Below are 10785 nucleotides of genomic sequence, written 5' to 3'. Positions count from 1 at the left end.
ATCAAAAATGTTTTAATTACTTAAATAAAAAATAGTATATACTTTAGAGACTTATTTATGATATAAACCTTTAATAAAATCTTTGATTTTTTTCATTTATTGAAAAAGGATTATATGATATAATTAAACTTAAAATTAAATTTTATTAATATAATTATATAAATTTAAAGTTCAATAACAAAATTCAGACATATTTAAAATTATTATATCATGTAATTTATCTTAATATTAAATGGATCATATTTTCCTTTTAAAAAATATTGTAAAATTTTTATAAAACGGTCGGTTTTCCATCGATGTAGTTAATAAAAAATAGTATTTTGGAAAAATGTTTCCACGCGAGAAAATGGCGCGTGCATTACATCTTCACGAAGCAGCCCAATAGAATCCAAACCCTTAGAAAATAACCGTTCCTAGTTATTTCCGTTTATCTCTCTCTTTCTTCAACCTTAAATCAATCGAAGCGATCTAGGAAACACAGAAGGTTGCTTTATTTTATCTTGGGGGAAAGGGAGGAAATAAACCCCATCATGGGAATTACAAGTTTCTCTCCTTTTCCCATTCTTTTCCTGATTTTCGTTCTATTTCTTAATTTTCTCACCGCCCAATCATCATCCCCTCCTTCAATCTACGACCACTTGAAACACAACGGCCTCCCTGTGGGTATCTTCCCAAAGGGAGTAACGGATTTTTCAATTGATCCCGAGACAAACCGTTTCCAAGTGAACCTAACCCAACCCTGCAACTCCGACTCCGAGATCCAATTCCATTTCGATTTCAACATCACCGGAACCTTATCTTTCGGGAAGATCGCGAACTTGTCCGGTGTGTCCAGCAGGAGCTGTTCCTATGGTTTCCCGTCATTGGCATACGCGTCGATGATCCAGCCTCCGGTTTGATCAACTTTGATGTCGGCGTCGTTGACAAACAGTTCTCCTTGTCCTTGTTCGAGATCGCCCTTGATTGCACCGCTGTTGATCCTAATGATTCCTTCTCCAGTTATCAGGTTGACTCTACTTAAAGATTTATCTTGCTTATCTTACATAACAGTATTATTTTTTGCTTCTCGTTTCTTTTATTCAATGTACAATTAGGCTAAACTTCAGGTTCATGTTAATCTCGTTTCATCAACATCGTATTTACCCATAATGTTTGAGAAACAATAATGAACAAATTGCAATTCTTTTTATGCTGCAATATAAACAGAATTTATTCGTAGAACTTTATACCAAAAATTTTTGGAATTCAATTTTCTGAAATGTGCATCCACATACACGTTTACACATGTTAAAAAATTTCCTGAGGACCATAGTTTGTGTAGGCATGATTCATGATGTGCATTTTTAAAAAGAAAAAGAAATGGGTTCAAAATTGAATGTTTCTCATTATTTTTGTGTGATTGGCATCAAATTGTGGAATGTGATTTGTTCAATTGCTGAATTGTGGTTGGTACGCAATGTATTGATCACATCGTAATAGATTTCAAAATTACCTCAACGTATCAGTTGTATCATAATAGTTTTCAAGGTTACCGCAACACTGCAATGGCATCTGCATCCACAACAAGCACTGTCATCGCCATTTATTAATATGGATTTGATAGTTTCCTAATTGAACATGTCAGTTTCATAACGTGCATCAAATTGTGGAATGTGATTTGATCATTTTATTGAATTGTGTTCGCAATGTAACTTACCGACCGCATCATAACGGTTTTCAAGGTTACCACAATATTAGGTCCGCAGCAAACACCACAACCACAATTTAGTACTATGGATTTGATAGTTTCCTAGTTGAGCATGCAGGTTCCATTTTCTCACTCGAGATAACAAGATGGATTATATTCTCTTTGACTCTGTATGTTCCTCTCTTACACTATCTCTATAATCCAGTTACCATCCAAGTTAAGTGTTGCTGAAACTACTGAAGAGCAGAACCTGAGGGCCATATCGTAGACTCGGGAGGCAGAGATATTATACTAAAGTCTCAAGGTTGTTGATACACGTGTGAGTTTCTATTCTCATATAAAGATTCTCTTTGAAGAGTATATTTTGATGGGTCATTGTCTTCCAGTTGTGTGCACCCACTCTCTATGTTATAATTCTGTCATAGTAAGAATAGCATTTTTGGTTATTCCCAAATGGTAAAGCTGAGCAACTTGAGTTTTGTGTTCTGGAAATTGCTGTTGCCTGTTGTCATGAAATCACTGAACATACAAATGTAATACTGTTTGTGCCTTATGTCGCTTACCAATTTAATGGGGACTCTTCAGCTCATGTCGGTCACTCCTTTCTCCAGATATCTAAATCTCTTGTGCTCTGTATATTTTAACATTATTCTATTTGTAAATACTTGATTTATTTTCTTTAGATTAGGTCCGTGGAGCTTAAGATATATATCAGTTTTGCCTCTAAAAGGTAAAAAATGAGTAAATTAAAAATTCTAGGGTTCAACAAATGTCAACGATGAGAATTGATGGTGATTGGTGACGACAACTGATGATGAATGGCAATATTGACGAGTAGCGGTCAAAAGTAGGGGATTTCGATTGAATTTAGATGTTAAATTGATATTATATGTTAAATTGATATTTTATCTAAAGTTCAAGTATCAAATTTATATTTTATTTAACGTTTAATGTCAAATAAATTTTGTCTAAAGTTTTGGAGTCATGTTAAAATTTAAACATTTTTATCAACGAGCTTGATGAGCAGTTCAATGATCAAAATAAGACTAATCGAAGTGATTAGGACGAACCATTTATTGGTGGGAGGGGTTGTGCCTCTCAATTTTTTTTTTGTTAAAATAATGTTTTAAGTCATTATTAGTTTAAATATTAATCAAATAGGATCTATGTTACTCTTAACTTCTAAATTTAAATAGTTAATAAATATTTACCTTTATAATATTTGAAACTAACTCCATCTATGAGAACACCAAAAGACTATAAAAAAAAAAAATAGACCACCAATTCAATCAAGGAATAGCATGAAAACAAAAGAGGGACAGTTCTTGTGGGGATTAAATACAAATTAATTTCCCTGGGATGTTGGAAATTCGTGAATTATCTGCTCAGTGTAGTTGTCTACTGTAGGTCCAGTGATCGTGTGGCCGTGGATACAGTTGGGATAGAAATGATAAAATCAGGGAATGTTGATTTCCTCATTAGCTGTAACATTCACTGCTGGAGTGAATATATGCATTATTATGCATGATTGGTGTTTTGGACAAACCTTGTACCTAACCTCTACGTATACCTGCAAAATATGGAATTTCAGAGGCAATTCCACTCTCAGGCATTCACCGATTCTTGCCTTTCCTTCCCTTTTTTTTTCCCTTGATGAAAACGATGAAAGGAGTCGAAGTTCTGCGGATGAAGATTCAGATATCAGTCTTTTTGATGCCAAAAGCTACTTCAATGAAAGCAACGCCGATCCTAGAGTGTGCATAAGAGTGTCCCCGCTTGATAATTCTGCCTTGGCCTTGGCTGCCGCCGATGGTTATGGGAGGACATTCCGAGTTCGTTCCTTCCATACAACACCAACGCCTTCTTCGGGAGCTGGTGCCGTTGCAGTTTCTATGACCACCACCAATGACAAGAGAAAAGGGTATGGTAAAAAACGATGGCTTTGGCGATCGTGCTGGCTCTGCTCCGGCAAGAAGTCTGTTCAAGTTAGAGCCCAAAGAACCCTTGAGTTTGAATCAAAAGCTCAAGGTAGTTGATCGAAAATGGCAAGAGATACAAACAACAGCAGCAAGAGCTTCAGGGAATTCCGCCTTCTCGTTTCCTATACTTAACCAACAACCAAAATCATCCCACGTTCAAATGGCAGTGACTAGGAATAATCATAGTTCCCTTGTTGTCGATCTTGAAGATCCACCTTGAGAGTCGTTGGATGTGCTCCTACGACCTCGCGAATCATCATCATCATTATCAATTTATTATCGATTTCTGTTCCAAAGAAAGTAATGTCTAGGATCACCATAACAGACATGATGTAGTAAGCGATACCAGCTCGGACTTGTTTGAAATCTAGAGCTTATCCACAACCACCACCACACCATACCCGATGTACAATCGTCGAGATTCTTTGGTTGAGGCCTTGCATTTTAATGCAATAAGATCGATATCAGGTTCCTACAACGGTGTCTTGGGGTTTGGGTGTCCATATTCGCCGGGCATATAATATTTCGAAGAAAATTCGAATTTCAAAATAGACATCGACCCACTCTAGAACGTTAGCGATCCACCACTGACAACAAAGCATGTGGACTACCAGACTACTGCTAGTCTGTCGGTCACAGAAGGAATAAGGAGGGTGGCATGAATATGAGATAAATGAGGGCAGGTCAAAGTAGAGTGAACCTGATGGAGATAAGAGGACCACAAGAATCTCATTAACATGCGCAACAAGCACAAGCAATGGAAGGAGATTATGCAATAATCATATTATTATAAGAATCTTGACCCTTTTTTTAAAAAAAATATCAGAAACATTTGTGTAACTATAGGTATCAATCTTTACGAACATATGACAGATCTAACAAAACCACTCAGTAACTGGAAATGCATCACACGCTTCGATCATGGAAATGATATTTAGTGTTGTTTAGCCATGGCTTATGCTAATATTCTACATTTTAAAGACATTACAGTAGTTCCCAGGCAAAGAAAACAATATATACAAGGACTGAAAGCAACTTACCTAGGTGCTTGTATGTGACAAAGCAAAGTGATGATTACTATTAGATCATCAAACAATGCTCATACCATTTTCCACAGAGAAGAAGAAACAACATACACACAAAATAACAAGAATATTGTAAAAAAGGGAAGAAAAAAAACCAATTTTTGGCAGAATAAAGAGCAACAATTTGAAAATCCCAACTTTCCAATACATTTTCAGTCAATCATGCATTCAAACAAACATAGACCCCATAAATGATAGAAAAGCATGAATCTTTATCCAGCTTTAACCTTGGAGGATATACGCATTGAGAAAAAATTATCACTTTAAGAAAACCCTAAAATCATTGACAACATACACCCCGCAAAAAACTGCTCGAACCTGATCCTCTAAAAAACAACATTCTCTTTTACTATCAAGTCTACTCAATAAGTTCAGTAATAAGCAATTATTAAAATACCAACATTTATTATTTTGTCATTTTCTATCACGTTATCAACAAATTAAAAATTATTACAAATTTTATAACAAAAAATTCAACGTTAATATTTCAAGAACAATATAACTATTTTTGAATTCTTTTATTTTTATAAGGTGGCGGGGAAAAAAACAAAATAATGTCAGCTTAAGTTTGGAGGAGGTTAAATGAGAGTCTCTGAAAATATAAGTACTAGAATGATTAAACTTGTAAAACTAGGGGCCAAGAAGGTCATTGAATCAAATGCTCAAATTTATCACAAAAAGGAAGTTTTACAGGCAATTAGGGTTTCCAATTGATTCAGGAGAATTGATACCACCTATATGATTATGACTACATTCTTTTATGACCAACTCATCAAGTAGTTCAAACATAGGGACAACTTCCTTTCTTTGCAATTCAGTACAATTAGAAACTCCCAACACTGTAGTTCTGGATTAAACCCGGTTTCGACCAATCCCGACATTGCCGTAAATGCATCGTCTACCATTCCGGCTTTACAAAGTCGAATTAACAGCTCGTTCGAGGTTGCATAATGCGGAAAAAAACCCCTCTCCAGCATCAGACACAACAGATTAGTTGCCTTCTCCATTTCATCCTTCTGGCACAATGCGTTCAATACAATTCTGTAACTTGCTTTGTTCAGGTAAACACCCTCATACGGCAATTTCTCGAGCATCTGAAGCGCCTTTTCAAACCTACCTTCTCTGCATAATCCCCCAAGTAATACATTTAAAGTAACAACATCTGCCTGGCATTCGTATTCCTTCATTTCCTTAAGCAACGCCATCGCCCCATCAATTCGACCTTCCCTACAAAGGCAATTAATCAATGTAGTATAACCAACTGTATCAGGTTTCAGACCTGAGCTCTTCATCTCAACAAAAAGCTCCTCGGCCTCTTGCCGCCTTCCTCCCTTGCATAATCCATTCATTAAGGCAGTGTAGTTGAATAAATTAGGGCTGCAACCATTGTTCTTCATAAACTCCTTTATCTTTCTGGCGTGATCAACTTTTCCTTCGCGACAAAAGCCATTAATTAACACATTATAGGTTAGGGCATCGGGTAATATCTGATCCTTTCCAACCATTTCCTCAAACAATTCGATGGCTTCTTTAAGTCTTCCACTTTCGCAGAGACCGCCCATCAAGGTTGAGTAGGTAATCAGATTAGGATAGGAAACCTGGGACTTTTTCATCTCCTTTACAACCTCAAACGCGGATTCAAGATCTCCATTACTACAATGATGTTTAACCAAGATGTTAAAAATGCATGTGTTGGGTCTCAACCTGAGAGATTTCTTGGAGTTCAATAGAAAATCTCGGGCCAAATCAACCTGGTTTGATTCAATCAGAGATTAAGACAAGTACTAATAGCTTTCAGCGAGGGCTTTTCACGAACAATGGGCTGAATTGCATTGAACATCTCAAGCACCCTATCATGTAAAGAAAACTTTGAGAAATGCTTCATGAGATTGAGGAATATACCTTCATGAAATCTACAAGTTTCATAAATCATTTGACGAAGTAATGAGTCAATGGCCTGAAACTTCTTTGATTGCGCAAGCTTGTGAAGTATGGTTCCATAAGTGGCACTGTTATGACTAAAGCCTTTCTGCTCTGACACCCTGTTAAATATTTCTAAAGCCCGTTGTGGATCTTTCTCACGTTTAATCAAGTTGATGGCAGTTTCGTGAGAAATAAATTTCGGTTTCCTTTGAGACTCCATTGTGGCATGTGACATTTCCAGAGGAGGATCTGCTTTTCGAGACTTGGCTTTTACAAACTGTAGAGGGGAGATCCATGGAAGTGAAGATGACGAGGTAGAAGAGGAGAAGTAGCACAGCTTATGGAAAGAAACTCTCGCTGAATTCATGACAAAACACTTCCACTTTACAGCTTTCATCACCCGAAATCATTAGAAAAGAATCGACAAAGATTCAATGTAGCATAAAAATACAACACTTTCCAAGGTTTCATCCCGTTTTACACATTACAACAACAAAAACCGCAGGCATCGGAAGTCGCACATATTTAGCTGCAATACAGTTGAAGATTAAACAAAACCCAAAAGTCAGCATAAGAAGCTTTCTTTCTAGATGTAGTTAAGCATAGACATAAATCAACAATCAAGCACAGTACAAAATCGAGTCCATAATTCATTAAATTATAAGCCAACAACTTCACATTTCTCTAATTTACAATATTTCCGTTCACATATAGAGCACTGACTTTGTGATCAAAATGGACTTGCATAACCCTAGCGGACAACTTCAGAGAAAACGTTTTTCTTCTCCCCCTGTAAAACCCACAACGGCAGGGGAATCGAATTTCATAGAAAACTACTTCTATCAACAATTATCAACTCTATTAAATTACAAATTCATAATTGGTCCACAAAAACTTAAATTCCCCTTCTTTCCAAAGGAGAAAGCATTTGAAAATCGGAAATTTCGACGAGCAGCTAAACAAAATAGCAATAGCAGCAAAAATATTAGGCTATAAGCTGTCGAAAGAAATGTCCCATTATCCACAATTTCAGTTTTGTCATTTGATTCTTACTGGCAACAAGTGAGGTCTCTTCCTCTGTGGTTCTTCAGATTCAAAGCTTTCCTTTACTTCTGTTAGTATTGCGATTTACACCCCCTCCTCCCCTCTCTTTCAGCCCTGATTACTATTTCGCTACATCAAATCCTATCACCATGCGTTCCCAATACCCTAACAGACTCTTCTCGATCCAAGAAAGAGAGAATACGGGTATATGCTTTCTACAGAGTAAAGAAGCATCAGCAAGTCAGTACGACAGCGTTTACCGTTTGGCTTCGTTGCTCTCCAACCAACGCTCCCACGATTTGCACTAGTTTGTGTTATTTCAGCCCTAAATACCGAGAAGAACCCGCCAGCAAGCATGAGGCCCAATTATTCAGTGATCAATTAAGTTCCCTTGTTTATCTTACGAAAAATGATTTTTTAATAATAAATATTATATATAAATTGTGTAAATTTTTATCTATTTTAGGATTTAAAGGCCTGTTTAAAATCTAAAGATTTAGGTTTTAAAAATTTAAGTAGATCTAAAATTCAAAGTTTAAATTTTGAATTTTAGAATTTCAAGGTTTAATGTTTTAGATTTTAATAGTAAAATAGATTAATTGAATAAAATAAATTAAATATAAAATAATAACTTGCAGTTTAACTTTTAAAAAATATTTGATACATAAACAATATAAATTTTAATTTGAAATTTTAATTTATTTTTTATGTCATATATTTTATTTATGATTAAAATTTATTTTATTGTACCAACATAGGTTGGTTCAAGCGATAAACAACTTAATATTGCTTAAGCAATGTTTTATGTCTTAAGTTCGAGTCATTTTGTATGCAGAAAATCCTTGTTGGGAGACTTACCCATTAAAATCAGGTATACGATTCGAGTTGGTCTGAATTATTCAAACTGAAGCCTTAGAACTGGAAAGACAAAAAAAAAAACATTTTAAGGTTCATGCTGCAACCTTATCTCGGCGAAGGTTAAACAAAATTCCTGCCCTCAAGAGAGGGGATGGTAGTTGGTGTACGGACCTCTAAGGAGTTGGTTAGAATGGTTCGTGAGTTACTATCAAATGTTATTTTCCTCTTCGGGTGTTTCCGGTGATGACCATTAATTGCGCTGTTGCTTCAGAGGTTAAGTGATGGTGACTATGAGTCTATGATGGTACCAGTCTTGTTTGACGAAGTTAAGAGGGCGATTTTTGACATGGGTAGCTTCAAAGCCCCCGGGGTGGATGGGTTACAGGCAGGATTTTTTCAGAAGAATTGGTCTACCGTTGGCCCATCGGTGTTTAAGTGTGTGCAGGAAGCTTTTCGGGATGGTGTTATTTCGTCGAATCTTAACAAAACTTTGTTGTTGTCAAAAGTGCCTAATAATGAAGGGGTGCATCAAATTTGACCGATTAGCCTTTGTAATGTGGTGCATAAAACAATTTCAAAGGTTACTATAAATCGTTTGAAGCCTTTTCTCTCAAAATGGGTGTCAAAGAACCAAATAGTTTTGTTCCTGAACGAGCGATTACTGACAATATTGTAACTACACAGAATGTAATTCACTCCATGCGAAGAAAGCTTGGTAACTCTGGCTGCATGGCGAGAAAGATCGACTTGGAAAAGGCTTATGACCGTTTGGAATGAGGATATATTGCAGATACGTTATCAAATATTGGTATTCCTGAAAAGCTTAAGAGATTGATCATGTAATGTGTTTCTACGGTATCGAGTCAGATATTATGGAATGGTGAGCAATTTGAATATTTACCCCTTCTAGGGGAATTTGCCAAGATGCTCTGTTATCGCCATACCTGTTTTGTTGTGTATGGAGTGATTAGCCCAGATTATTCAAAAAGCTACGGAATCAGAGTTTTGGAGACCTTCCATACCTCCAAACGAGGTCTTGGCATATCTCACTTATTTTTTTGCTGATGATGTTTTCTTTTGTTTGCGGAAGTGTTTGTGGCCCAGGGTAATATTATTCGCCAAACTTACCTTAGTTGTCTTGTTTTGCTCCATAATAGTTCAAATTTACGCTATCAAAACAAAGGGGTTGTGTTAATTAGAAATAAGTTCATTAATAAATAAGGAGAGGTTTCGGGTTACCTTAGCTGGAGTCGAGATCATCCGATTAGAAATTAGGGATCGATTGTGTTGTTGTCGAGCGTTCGTGACTTTTAATCGAAGAAGATAGAAACATTTTGATTCTTAGATCTTTGGATTGTGTTCACTGCTTGTTTTAGTGCTGGCCGAATGGTTAAGAGCCACCATAGGAGCATTGGTCAGCGGTATATAGCTGTGGGTTGCCCGAACGGCGATGAAGAGTAGCTTGAGCGAGGCTTCAACCGTGCGTTGAAGAAGAAGATAGGAGGAGGAAGAAGAGAAATGGCGCAACAATGGGTTTAGTTTTTCCAATAGCATTAAGTTAGTCTAATGTATTCCTAGGTTAAATTTAAGGTGTTAATTAAAATCCCAAAACTATATCGTGTAGGAAATTTAGAGTTACCATATGTGCTAGGTCAATTAACGGTAAGAGCCACTGGTATTTCTGTCTTATTCCATTTTGGTCCTCTTTTAGGATGTTTGAATTGCTGTTTTTACCTCCCTATTTCCGAATTTTATATTTCCATCCTCAATGAATGTTATTTCCAATTTTCACTTGTTTTAGTATTTGATTTGTAATTGTATTTAATTACAATTTACTCCTATAAGTAGTTGTAGATTTATTTAATCTTTAGTACATGAAATGTGATTATTTGTGTTCTATAACTTATTTTTTTAGTTTATGATCTTAGCCTTAGAGTTATGTGTTTTTTCATATTAGTCATTATGTCATTTTTTTTTATACATTTTCATGATAATATATAAATAATAGCATTAGTGTACAGAGTTTGGTGTTTCGATTAAATATGTGAAACATAAATATTATTAAATTATATTTTATACTAAGAATATTTTTCATAATTAGTATTAATTAATTTGTTATGAACATATAGTTATAAGTTTTGCTTTCATTTAATTTTTTTAAGTAAATTAATATCACGAACATTATTAGAATATAAGTTTTTCGTTAAAC

The 10785-nt window shown here is 35.7% G+C and overlaps 3 pseudogenes; 2 read left to right on the top strand and 1 right to left on the bottom strand.

Moving 5' to 3' along the window:
• The first annotated feature begins 428 nt into the window (after window positions 1-428).
• Window positions 429-2168, top strand: LOC120158932 (annotated as a pseudogene).
• Window positions 2169-3150: 982 nt separating this feature from the next.
• LOC120158915 lies at window positions 3151-4187 on the top strand (annotated as a pseudogene).
• Window positions 4188-5400: 1213 nt separating this feature from the next.
• Window positions 5401-8001, bottom strand: LOC120158931 (annotated as a pseudogene).
• Window positions 8002-10785: the final 2784 nt, after the last annotated feature.

This window comes from Hibiscus syriacus, unplaced genomic scaffold, assembly GCF_006381635.1.
Source record: "Hibiscus syriacus cultivar Baekdansim isolate YM2019G1 unplaced genomic scaffold, ASM638163v2 tig00111332_pilon, whole genome shotgun sequence".
Taxonomy (NCBI): domain Eukaryota; kingdom Viridiplantae; phylum Streptophyta; class Magnoliopsida; order Malvales; family Malvaceae; genus Hibiscus; species Hibiscus syriacus.
Note: the sequence above shows the minus strand (reverse complement) of the source record. Positions and strands in the feature narration are given on the sequence as shown.